General features: G+C 31.0%; 2 protein-coding genes across 5 annotated transcripts in view; one reads left to right on the top strand and one right to left on the bottom strand.

Annotated features, from left to right (window-relative positions):
* LOC138713577 (uncharacterized) overlaps positions 1 to 14162 on the bottom strand; it is a 120508-nt gene that overhangs the window by 105560 nt on the left and 786 nt on the right. For all 4 annotated transcript variants that reach the window (XM_069845754.1, XM_069845753.1, XM_069845756.1 and 1 more), the window contains 5 exons: positions 13155 to 13311; positions 12798 to 13048; positions 12410 to 12535; positions 11976 to 12183; positions 7861 to 11744 (listed from right to left, as the gene is read on the bottom strand). The gene's annotated coding sequence lies outside the window, so the exon portion shown is untranslated. The remainder of the gene's footprint in view (positions 1 to 7860; positions 11745 to 11975; positions 12184 to 12409; positions 12536 to 12797; positions 13049 to 13154; positions 13312 to 14162) is intronic.
* Positions 1 to 14162, top strand: part of Rad51D (Rad51 recombinase D) — a 73324-nt gene that overhangs the window by 13711 nt on the left and 45451 nt on the right. The gene's annotated exons all lie outside the window — the stretch shown is intronic.

A 14162-nucleotide genomic window follows, 5' to 3' on the forward strand; every position in this document is an offset into this window, starting at 1 on the left:
TCTGGGTGTTTGCTGTTGTCCTTGTTTAGAATGTGTGTCTGTTCTATGTTGTGTATGAAAATTTCGGCTAGGATGCTGGAGATGGGTGATCCCATGTACCCATGGCCTTCAGTTTGAGTGTGATATTTGTTGTTGTATGTGAAGTAATTTTGCTTGGTGATAGTGTCTGTAATTTGGAGTAGGTATTTCTTTGATGTGTTCTTGTGGTATAGATAGATAGATTTATTCGTTCCATAATATTCTTACATTTGCTTTAAAGCATAGAATAAAGAACATGTCCAATTCTTACATTTAACAATAAAATGCAATACACATAAAATGCAAATATGAAATATGTACAGAATTAATACCTTAATAACAATAATATTTTATACAATGAAATATGCTTAGTCTTACGTTAAAAAAGTGTTAAAATTGTTAAAAAAGGTATGTACCTTCGACATACGGCACGTTTCGACGCTATGTCATGTCATCTTCAGTGTCTCTTAAACCACTGGTGATCTTGACTCTATGATGTGCATTTGTCGATGGTAGGGGTGGGGGTGTGTTGTTCCTATGGTGGGGGCTGGCTGTTTGTGTGTTATGATGTATTATGACGTCGAATAATGTGTGTGTATTGAACTGCAATTGTGTGTTTAGTATACATTGTGGGTATGCTATTGTATTCTTATATATTTCGTACTGTTCTAGGATGTTTAATTGTGAACTTTTTGATGTGATGTGTAAAATTTCCATATCTGTTTCTATATTATTGTAGTCATGATTATTGTTGATAATGTGGTCTGCATAATTTGATGTGATGTAGAGTTTGGTTATAGCTTTAATATATTCATTATATCTTGTGTGAAAGGATCTTCCTGTCTGTCCTATGTAAAAATGTGGGCAACTATTGCATTTTAATTTGTAAACGTCAGTTGAATTATATTTATTTGAATGTTTAATGTGATTATTTAGGTATTTCTGTGTTGTATTATTTGTTTTGTATGCTATCATGTATTTTAGTTTTCTGAATGAAGTTGCAATTTTGTGAGTATTGATATTGTGATATGTTAATGTTATGTATTTATTCTCGCGTGGTGTTTGTGTTGGTTTGTTCTGTTTTTGTTTTGCCTTTTTTATTAGTGTGTCTATTATGTTAGGGTTGTATCCATTGTCTTGTGCTATATATTTTATTGTGTTTAATTCTTCAGTGTAGTTGTCATTGTTCATTGGTATATTAATTAATCTGTGTGTCATTGTACGGAAAGCTGCATGTTTATGTTGTATGGGATGATTTGATGAATTGTGTAGCCTGTATGTGTTGTGATTGTAGTGGGTTTCCTGTATATTTTGAATTCGTGTCTGTTATTTGTTTTGGTTATGGTGATGTCTAAGAAGTTTATAGCTTGGTTATGTTCCGTTTCTATTGTATACTTTAATTTGGGATGTATTTTGTTGAGTTGTTGATGTAGGTTTTCTATTTGTCTTTTGTTTCCATTATATAGGACTATTATGTCATCTACATATCGATGCCAGTACATTATTTTCTCTGTGTGTTTGTTGTTATCGGTGTTTAGTATGTGCTTTTGTTCTATGTTGTGAATAAAGATTTCAGCTAATATACTTGATATAGGTGAACCCATTGGTAATCCTTCAGTTTGTTTATAATATTTATTGTTATGTGTGAAATAATTTTGTTTAGTAATAATCTCTGTAATGTGTATAATTTCGTCAATGTGAGTCTGTGGTATGTTATTTTTGATAAGCATTTTTCGAAGTATTTCAAGTGTTTCTGTTACTGGTATGTTTGTATATAGGTTTTCGATGTCAAATGATGCTAATGTTGTGTTGTGTGGAATGTGTTTGTGTTTTATTTTGTTAACTAGGTCTATGGTGTTGATTATTGTTGTTGGGTTTTCAAATTGTATACTATTTCTTATAACGTTGTCTATATATTTCGCTAATTTGTATGCTGGTGCATTCTTGTAGTTAATAAGAGGCCTGATTGGTATATTTTGTTTGTGAATATTTGGTAATGCATTTAATTTAGGTGCGTGAGGTTTAATTTGTTTCAATTGTTGTTTTCTGTTGTTAGATATGATGTGAATGTTTTGATTTATTGTATTTTTGACTATTGTTTGATATTTTGTTGTTGGATCTGTTTTTATTTCTGTGACGTTATTTTCGTGAAAAAAGTGTTAATTTTGTCATTCATGTCTTGAGCATTCATTATTACAGTGCAATTTCCCTTATCAGCTTTTACAAATGTTAAATTGTGTGCTTGTTGTTTCCTTCTTAATGTCTTTATCGTTTTAATTTCACGCTTATCAGTTATAGGTTTGTTTATTTTATCTATGTTTCTCAATAAATCTTGTCGAATGTATTCTTGGTGTTGTGGTTGTGTGTTTTGAATTGCTGTTTCTGCATTGATGATCGTTTGCATTTGTTGTGTTCTTGGTGTCTTGTTATATTGTAGGTTATGTTTTAGTCCTTTTACAAGTAATTTCGTTTCATTTTGGCTAAATGTTACGTTGGTATTGTTGAATATCTTGGGATGAAATTTGTGTGTGGTGTTATATTTGGTTTTTTGTTTATGTGTTAATGTTGCTAGTTTGTTTCTATGTCGTTTCTTTATCTTTTCACTTATTTGTGTTATTACTTTGTTCGTATGTAAAATAATTTCCTCTAATTGTATATGATGTACTATTTTTGTTAACTGTAAATATGTCTTATATGCATTTGTATTGTGTTTGTTTTTCATATAATGTAAATGTTTTATATTGTTTTGTATGTAGATTTTCTCTGCTGTAGCTTTTGTTTTCTGTGCTGGGTATGAGTTGTTTTTTATGTTTATGTGTATGTATTTGGGTATTATGTCTCGTTTGAGGCATTCTTGATTGAATTTGATGTTGTGAGATGTCTTGATCACTTTCACTCGCGTGGTTCGATATTGGTGAACTAAATTACTTAAATCGTCGTTATTCATTGATTAAAGTTCTCGTTAACACTTTGTTAAAACCATAAAATTTACTTAGTCTTACGTTAAAAAAGTGTTAAAATTGTTAAAAAAGGTATGTACCTTCGACAGACGGCCCGTTTTGACACTATGTCACGTCATCTCCAGTGATCTTGACTCTATGATGTGCATTTGTCGATGGTAGGGGTGGGGGTGTGTTGTTCCTGTTCTAGGATGTTTAATTGTGAACTTTTTGGTGTGATGTGTAAAATTTCCATATCTGTTTCTATATTATTGTAGAAACAGATATGGAAATTTTACACATCACACCAAAAAGTTCACAATTAAACATCTTAGAACAGTACGAAATATATAAGAATACAATAGCATACCGACAATATATACTAAACACACAATTGCAGTTCAATACACACACATTATTCGACGTCATAATACATCATAACACACAAACAGCCAGCCCCCACCATAGGAACAACACACCCCCACCCCTACCATCGACAAATGCACATCATATAGTCAAGATCACCAATGGTTCAAGAGACACTGAAGATGACGTGACATAGCGTCGAAATGGGCCGTCTGTCGAAGGTACATACCTTTTTTAACAATTTTAACACTTTTTTAACGTAAGACTGAGTAAATTTCATGGTTTTAACAAAGTGTTGACGAGAACTTTAATCAATGAATGAAATATGTTTACCATTTAATAGTAGGCCTATTATAATATTTATACAGTACTGTGAAATGTCAAGAATTCATCTACAGAATAGAAAGTGTGAGATATTAAGTAATTTTTTAGTTTTACCTTAAATAATGCAGGATTTTGGCTATGATTCTTAACGTATTCAGGAAGACTATTGAACATTTTTATCGCCATGTAACATACTCCCCTTTGAAAGCATGATAAATTTGATGATGGCGTATGAAAATCATTCCTTCTGCGGGTATTTATACTGTGTATGGCTGAGTTAGTTGGAAAATTTTCTTTATTACATAAGAGGAAATTTATTGTAGAGTATATGTATTGTTTTGTTAAGGTTAGAATCTCTAATTTTTTAAAAAATAATCTACACGATTCTCTAGCCTTTGCACCAACTATTATTCTAATTGCTCTTTTTTGTAATAAGAATATATTTGTACTATCTGCGGAATTTCCCCAAAATATTATTCCGTAGGACATAATGGAATTAAAATAGGCAAAATATATTGTCTTTAAGATACTGCTGTTTAGAAATTGTTGTAACGACCTAATTGAGAAGCATGCTGAGCTAAGTTTGGGGGTTATTTCTTTGATATGATTTTTCCAATTTATTGTATTATTAATATGTAAACCAAGAAATTTGGTTGTTGATGTTTCTAGTAGAGGTATGTTGTTGATAGTTGTGTCAATTGTTTCAGAGATTAAATTTGAAGTGGCTTTAAATTGAATTATGTTAGTTTTATTAATGTTTAATGCTAGTTTATTGGTTGTAAACCAGTCATAAATTTTAAGGAGAATTATTTCTGTTTTATATTTGAATGTGGCAAAGTTCTTGTCTGTAATTATGATACTTGTGTCATCTGCAAATAGTATAGGATAACCTATTCCTTTTATTATGGGGCCAAGGTCATTTATAAAAATTAGAAAAAGAAGAGGCCCTAATATAGATCCTTGTGGGACCCCTGTATGAATATTTCCCCATGTTGAAGTAGATTTAAAGGAGTTATTAAATGCTTTGATTTCCACTTTTTGTTTTCTGTTTAGGAGATATGACTCAAACCACTGATATGCTATGCCTTTAATACCATAGTAGGCTATTCTAATTTTTGTAGTAGAATTGTATGATTAATACAGTCAAAAGCTTTGGAGAGATCACAGAATATCCCTCCTACTTGTAATTTTTTATTAATAGCTTCCAGAATTTTATCAGTTAAATTAAACGTTGCTTGCTGAGTTGATTTATTCTTTCTGAATCCAAATTTTTTCGGAATGCGAATGTTGTATCTATCAAGATGATGATATACTCGCTTATATATAACTTTTTCGAAGACCTTTGAGAAGACTGGTAGAAGGAATATGGGCCTGTAGTTTTCGGGCGAGGTTCTGTCCCCTTTCCTGAATAATGGAATAACAACTGAATATTTCAGTCGCTCTGGAAATACACCATTAAACATAGAAAAGTTTTCTTCATCTTACGATGTTTGGTGAAGTATACACGTCCGTTGATGTGACATATTAATGAATTTAAATACTATTATAGTCACAATCATAAGCAGTGCTGACTAGATCAGACGCTATGGACAGTACTCTATAACAGAGTCGCCAGTATGAAAGGATAATTCCAAGCCTTTGGCGTGAGACGAACTCGATAGCTCAGTGGTAGAACGCCTGACCGGAGAACAGGAAGTCGCAGGTTCGATTCCCGCTCGAGGTCGTGAAATTTTTCTTTCATACCATGGCATGATTGTGACTATAATAGTATTTAAATTCATAGAAAAGTTACATAAATAAGACGGGGCGTGGCAATTATTTGTGAACTGGCTTTTAATATTTTGCTAGTAATTTCATCATATCCCGAGGAATTTTTAGACTTTAATTGCTTTAGAATTGTAATTATTTCTCGTGAATTTGTTGGAAAAATTTGAATATTTGGGAAAGTTGATATTTTCAAACAATCGATGGCATTATTATTATTATTATTATTATTATTATTGTGTGGGATGTTTAGGTTATCAGTTATTGAGAGAAAATGATTGTTGAAAATGTTCGCAACTTCTGTTGTATCTGATGTTTTTCTATTATCTGTTACACGAGTGTAACCTTGTTCTTTACTTCTAAACTTTCTACTTTCTTTTTTTATTATGTTCCAAGTTGTTTTGATTTTATTATTCGAGTTTAGAATAATTCCGTTATAGTAAAGTTCTTTGGCTTTTAAGATTACTTTGTGTAATATTTTAGAGTACTTTTTAAAGTGAGCTATTAATTTGGGGTCATTACTATTTCTACTTTGAATGTAGAGAGACCTCTGTTTTACAAGAGATTTTTATGCCTTGTGTAATCCAATTGTTTTTAGATGTTTGAGAATTTTTGTACTTTACAGGAAAACTGGATTCAAAGATATTTAAGAATGTATTATGAAACACATTGAATTTACTATTCATATCACCATTATTATATACTGATTCCCATGTTTCATTTTTTAGTTTAGCTTCGAAGTCCTTTAAAGATTCTTCATTTATGACTCTTAACCTAAATTTATTCGGGTGTTTTGATGCAGGAATGCTATCGTTTATTCTTATTAGTTGAGCATCATGGTCTGAAAGACCATTTATAATGGTAACTGTCCGGTAACTATCTAATCTATCTTTCCATATAATTATATTATCAATTGCAGAAATCGATCCTTTTTGTATTCTAGTTGGAAAACTGACTGTATGCATTAAATTAAAGGTTGCTAATAATGTGTTAAATTCTTCTTTTTTAGTGTTCTCAGTGAGATAGTCAATATTTAAGTCTCCGCAAAATATGTATTCGTGTTTTTTTTTCATGTATGTGTTGTAATGTATTTTCTAGTAGAAGAAGAAAATGTTTGAAATCTCCAGAGGGCGACCTGTATGTACCTATAACTATAAGATTACCAGATTTTAATTCTAATTCTACCGCACACAGCTCTAAATCTTTTTCTCTGCTAAATTTTGAAAGGCTGATATTTTTAAAATTTATATCGTTTCTAACAAATATGCACACACCTCCTTTCTGTAGATTCTGTCTACAATAGCTATCTCCTAGTTTGTATCCTTCCAGTGAAAGTGCCGATAATTCCTGTTGTTTTAAATGATGTTCAGTGACGCATATTATATATGGGTTTATTTGTTCTATTTCTAAGAATGTTAATAACTCTGGTGACTTGTTTCTAAGGCTTTGTATGTTTTATTTATTTATTTAATCCTCTCAACAATGTAATTACAGAGTAGATAAAATGAAAATAACAGTAGTAATACATATAATAATGGTATTTAAATTTAAACAGTTACAATCCAATACTAAACAAACGATATTAAGCAAATAATACATGTAAATCTCGGTTAACAAAAACAAAAGTATTTACAGTATGAAGAAAACATGAAATGCAAATAACTAGTCACAGATTAGTAACAATAATACAACAACTGATGAGGGGCTAGACCTACGTTAAGTCAGAATTAGGAGCGAGTTCGTAATGATAATTGATATGAAATAATTTAAGAAAGAAGACCAAATATACAATATGCAAACCAGTTAAGACCTATTTATTAGTAAAATACTTATGGAGTGTTTTGAATGCTACCGGTATTTATTTCTCTCTATCCTGAAAGATGTCAACATTGCTCAGTTTATTATAGAAGGAACAGATTCTAAGAAGTGGAGAGTACTTATAATAACATGTCCTAGCATAGTTTAAATTAAATGTTTTACTGGTCCTACAGTTCTCTCTTGGTACATGTATTGCTATCCTGGACAGTAGATGACTATTTACAGAACTTGTTAATAAATTATGGAGGCATTTTATATCAATATTATTTCTTCTGTGTTGCAAACTTTCAAAATTAAAGAGAGACAAAAGAGATGAGTACGAGATACTACTTTCATTATTCCAGGAGGGATAGTAACCAAATGATTTAAGAAACAAAAATCTGATGAATCTTTTTTGAACACTCTCAATTTTGTTAATATATTTAATTTGATAGGGGTTCCATACAGTACTGCAATATTCAAGTTTTGATCTAACTAGTGAAAAAAATAGAATTTTTAAACTATCTTGAGAGGAGAATTTTGTGGTATGTCTATAGATAAATCCTAGAAGTTTAAGCGACTGAGACACAAGTTCAAGTATATGGCTGGAAAAATCCATATTATAAGTGAATACTATGCCTAAATCTTTTACCTTGTCAGTCATTTCCAGGAATTCCCCACCCATTGAGTATCTGTAAGTAAAATAAGTTTTTTTTCCTAGTATATATCATATAATGACATTTATTTAAGTTGAAATACAGTTTATTCTTCAGTGACCACTCGTATAACTCATTTAGATCTCTCTGAAGCAAGTGACAGTCATTATAGTGAGGATCACGTAAGTTCAGTTCCCAAACAGCAAATATTTCCGCCTTGTCAGTGTTGCCAACTGTTACCAGATATCACCACATGTAGTAAAATCACGATCCTATGTACTGAATGACTTCTTTACTCACCGTACTTTACCTTAATGTTGGAAGGTTATTCTAAATAGTTTCAATAATAATGAGAAATGTATTGCTATGTTCTATTCTTTTATTCCTTTACATTATTATTAGTATTAGCATTAATAGGTTACTAGACGTAAATATACAACAAAGTATAGTATATAATATTCAAGAATCAAATCTGTTCCAAGACCAATTAAATTATTGTCACTTCACTTCAAAGATTCCAGCGTACATATACTGTACTTCCTAAAGGTAGATAAATTAATAACCAATTGACTTTTGGTTGGAATTCGAATGAACTTCTGATTATCTTTTGAAATTAGTAAGGAAATGGATAATACAACTATGCTAAAACTGAAATAATAATAAATCAACTTACAAAAATAATTTTGGTCCTTAAAAGCCATAAGTAATTTCACTTCTAGATACCTTTTTAAAGATTTCATTTGTTTGTAAATTGCTTAATAATGCTACACTTACACTTATTATTTCTGCAACTCCACGTCTGTCATTGAAAAAATGTATGATACATAACTGTGAAGTCTCTTTTTGGCTCTTGTGTCCTAAATTTAAATAAGAAAAAGCAAATGATTCAAGAAATGTGAGCTGGTGAAAATTAAATACTCAATTAATAAAATAATTACTACCAAAAGAATATTTTATTAATTCTATACAAAAGATGGATTACACAGAACAGATGGCCAGAAATCATAGATTTATACACAACATACAGCATGAAACGATCATCAAAAAATGCTTTTTGTACACAATAACATCTTTCAAACGAAGTGAAATAGCCAATAAGTTCAATAAATATTATGCTAATAAGTAATAACTATAATTAATAATTATCTACAAGCTGTAAAAGGGAATAAAATAGTATATTGTTGAAATTAGGGGGTTATGGTTTATTACGTGTATTTATAATTTTAATTACTTTTACTACATTTAATTATATTTTAATTTCTATTAGATTAGTTGGTGGTGTGGTTGTTAGTTTTATCTGTGTACATCAGACTATTAAGGAAAAACTGAAAGAAATATTAAATCTACTATCTACTTTATATAACAATATTTAATCAAGAACTGAATATTACTATTAATTTAATAACATAAGACCCAAAACATCTCCAAGTCCAGACAATACTCATGCTGATTTTCTTAAACATGTTGGCAAACAAGCAAACTCACTACTTTTATCTTGTAATCTCATCTAAAATACAATATCTGTCTGGAGAAAATCTATCATAACATCAATTTTGAAAAGCAATTATTCAACTAATATCTTTTCGAGTTATCGACAGATACCACTTACTAGTATGATAGCCAAAATTATGGAAGAGATGATTTCATAGATTGAATTGGTTCCTGGAATCTAGTAACTAACTTTCATTTTATTGGGTTGACTTTAGAGAATTGCATTCAACAAATGGACAGATTTTAAATTTTAGTCAAGATATTAAAGATATTTTAAACAGAAAACAAAACAACTTAACAATTTTAATTTATTTTCAAGGATCATATGGCTCTGTAGATATAAATCACTTAAGAAATTGCAAACTTAGGGTGTCCATGATAAAGTGTTACACTGGGTCAGTGACTTGATTATTTGATTCATTGTCACAAATATGTAAATAGAGACAGATTCATCTGGGCTTCCCACATTGTTGTTTTCAGGAATACATTTTCCAATATTAATGTCGATGGTCTAACTAAAGAAATAGATCTTATGATAATCTCATCATTTGCAGATAATATGGTTGTCTAGAACAAAAAATCACAGTCCACAAATATTAATAAACTGAGCCAAAATCCCAACAGACTTTTTGACTCTACTTGGAGAACTCAAACTTGCTCAATTAAGGGAAACTTTACTAATAAAACACAATCCCAAGTTATTTCAAAATGAATAGTATATAAGTTAACTTTAACAGATGATGTTAAGAAATGTGATACTTCTCCAGACATTTTAAAAATCATTAGAAACGATAAATGATCTGGTCAGTGAGTGACTACATACAGTATTTTTTATAGATGGATCCTGTTTACCAAGCCATAGATGTAGTGGTGTTGTAGTACAATACCAGTATATTCCCTTTTACAGGGAATTATATTCAAACACTTGTTTGCCCCATTTTAACCGTGACAACGCTTTTTAGCTTTTTAAACATTCCGGTTATTGTATTGTGTTTGTGTTTAGTGAAAGATTTTAGATAAGGGCGCAAATAGCCATAGTAGCTGACGCGCCCTTTTTAAACGCCACTAACTAACTAACTAACTAACTAACTAACTTCAAACACTGACTAATTTTGATAGTGAAAATTTAGATACACTTTTAAGCTTACAAAATCTCCAGTATCGACTTCATAAATCTGAGAAGGCTGTCATACTATCAGATTCAAAATCAGATGTTCTTGCTGCAGTAATGGACGTAACAGCATGAAATCTCAATATTTTACAGTGTTTTAATATTTTAAGCAAAATGGTCGAATTACATCGACGACTGGTACTTCCGTGGATCCATGAACTTTATGGAGTGGGAGGTAATGAGGTAGCTGAAAGGTAGCAAAATTACTGTAAGGTTATCTATACCTGCATCTTACCACACTGTTAAAAGAATAACAAGATCAGAACATGACAATGTGGTAACAAAAATCGGAATGATTCTAAAGCAAATGAAAAAATTGCAATAGGCCATCCGGCGTCTGCTCCACGATGGAGGAAAATCCTCAGAAGAAACCAACTAATCAGACCAAATGGGGGATCCAAACTACCCTCGAGTGCAGCTCTGAATTTGCAGGCCAACGAGTCTACTGACTAAGCTACATTGGTGGCTCCACTAAAAATATGAAGTACATGGCACTCAGATTATTAAATTGACAAACCTAAACAATTATTCATCAGTTAAGCTATAAAATATAATACATAGCAAGCAAGTTAATTCAATTTAAAAGTATAAACAATTCAATCAGTTGAAATATACAGAAACTGATAATAAATATCATGCAAATTACTTCACATTACAAGCATAAACAATTCATCACTTGTGGTATACAGCCTACTATTTAATTTACAGCACATACAATTCATCAGTTAAGCTATAGACCTACAGTCTACTATTCAATTTACAGCATATATAATTCATCAATTAAGCGAAACAAAAATATAGTACAATACATAGTAAAAATAATACACCTAATTTAATAACTGAACTTCTATGAAAATCTACAGTGGCAGTACTCATATTATCACAGGCCATGATTGTCTCAAATATTTACAAAGAACTGATATTTCAGAATCTCCCCATGCCATTTCTGAAATCTCAATGAAGATATGGATCATTGTCTTGACTGTTTAACTTTACACAGCTTTCAATCATCTGGTTAAATATTGGAGTGCAAGATAACAAATGACATCAACTGCTGAACACTTGGTATCAATCAACCAACAACTTCATTACATTAAAGGGGAAAAAAAACTGAAAGAATTAATTGTATATAGACACAACACATAAGACAAGGCCGCTTCAGAACAGTAATTGGCAAGGCTCTGTTGTTTTAGGATTCTTATGTAGATTCAATTTCACCTGAAAGAAAAAAGTAGCATCTATAAGTAGTAGTAGTAGTAGTAGTAGTAGTAGTAAAGATAATAATAATAATAATAATAATAATAATAATAATAATAATAATGACTGTAAAGTATGGAAATTAATATTGCAATGTAATATCAAAAGGTGATTTCACACCATCAACTCTTATCATTTAGTACAACTCTTATCATTTAGTACAACAAATCTATTATATTCAGTTGCAATCACCAGTAGCTGTTCTTTCCTCCATTTTGTTGTTGGCTGATTTTTCACAAGTCTGCTATGATATGCAGCACTATCCATGACAATAACGCATTGCCCTAATGTTCTCAGGTCAACAACTGTGTTTGCACCCACTTCTCAACTACAGGGCTATTCATAGCACTATGGTAGTCCTGACTTTTCTTTCAATTGCATGAAAAAATTAAATCAGCACCTGCAATAAAAATTATACCTGGGCATATAATTACGTCACATGAATTCACAGCATTTAAATAAAGAAAATAAAACATAACATAACATAACATGACATGACATGAGATCCTCTTTGGTGAAAGGCTTTCCCACGTTTTTATTTAGTCACCAATTTTTATATTTTTGTACCCTGATTTAAAAAATTACTCTTGCCAAATTTACGTAAAATATAAATCAATATAACTTACCGAGTATAAATCCACCTTTCGTTCCGGCATCTAATCTTCCACCCTCATTTGTTGGTCTATGAATAACACCATTCATGTCACTGGAAACTTCACCTGGTTTATTTCATGAATAAGTGGGTGATCATACTTAAAAAAACAGAGAGAGAAAAGCAATTCACATTGACACTCTAAGAGACACAAAAATTTTAAAGACAGGAAAACCGTTCAAGAATTTTATAACTAACCTCTAGTTATAATATGAAACTATTAATTGCAAAACATGTTGTTCCCACCTGAATTCATTACTAGTAGCCTATATTAATTGCAATTTCATATTCCACATAAGTGTTAATCTATTTGTTAGTAAAAAATTCAATCACTCAATGTCTCACAATACATTGAAATTTACCATTCATAAAAATCCAAGTCTCATCCAAGAATACTACGGGTTTAGGGTTCTCACGCTCCACATTTCTTATATATTCTCTTAAAAACGAATAACATCACTTTCTCATACATGTGTATAAGGATCCCCTTTGCTCCATAGAAATTTCATCTCTTTCAAAATTTTTTTCACCGATGATAAGGATACTCTAAATAAATATGTTTCATAATCATCATTCATATGTTCCAGAACTTTTGCTGCTGTTAGTACTTCCCCTGTAACAGTAAATGAAAATTATGCCATATTTTTATACATAGGCCTATGACTAATATCAGAATTACATTGCATAAATCAACACAATAATTCCTGTAACTTCCCTACCTTTATGTAACTTGTCATAAATAAATCTCGCAATTGCATCTTCCGTAAAATCATCAGCATCAGTCACTGGATGTTTACGTAGTCTATGTTTTCCTAGTGTCACGAGTGGGGTCCCCTTGTGTGAATTGATCACTTTCGTGGCTGTAGTTAAGCCAAGCTGTAATAACAAACAATAACATAATACTTCTAAAAATTGTTATATCATAAAATTCATGCATAATACCAACATTTACAGCTATATGAATAGAAAATGATCAACATGTTAGGTTGGGTCTACGATAGGTTTAAGTAGGCTAATATTTAGGTAATTCTCCAGAAAAGCTACACCAAAGAAGGCATAATTTTATTTTGTTTAATTGATTTCTGTGATATTTACATAGTGATGAACACGTGGTTTTAGTGCACAGCCACAAATACTTTCAGCACAAAAATCCTTTGACACTTACCTGTATATTCTAATGCATTGTTGTAGTCCCTCCCTCAAACTTGTTACTAATTACCAATATAACATGCGAGAGGTCCAGGACGAAGAGAAATGGTTAGTTTCCCAGTAGTGCGTCCTCATCCTCTCGAGTGTTATATCTTAACAAGTACTTTGGGTGGGGTAGCTTTTCTGAAGAAACACCATATTTAATATTACTTAGACCAGTCATGAATAAATTATTCAGCCAGAGTCAACGTTCCTATGCTTTATAGAGTATGTTATATAGTTATTATATAAAACTGAATTATTTTTAAGCACCATAACAGGCCAACATTCATGTAATATTTGCTGCAATATCAAGTTAATAATTACAATATGACTTGTATTTTCTTCGGCCGATGTGGCATGTAAATTGTGATCTGAACGGTTAATTTAATACCAAAAGAGAAAACTGGAAATTTACTTTCGTGCTGTTTGATTACTTGTTCGTCTAATTTGTAAATGTATTTAAGCTATCACCTACTGCAGTATTACAGTATCTTAAATGTATTTAGTTTGGCAATATGAAAATCACTGACTTGATT

This window comes from Periplaneta americana, chromosome 14, assembly GCF_040183065.1.
Source record: "Periplaneta americana isolate PAMFEO1 chromosome 14, P.americana_PAMFEO1_priV1, whole genome shotgun sequence".
NCBI classification, from domain to species: domain Eukaryota; kingdom Metazoa; phylum Arthropoda; class Insecta; order Blattodea; family Blattidae; genus Periplaneta; species Periplaneta americana.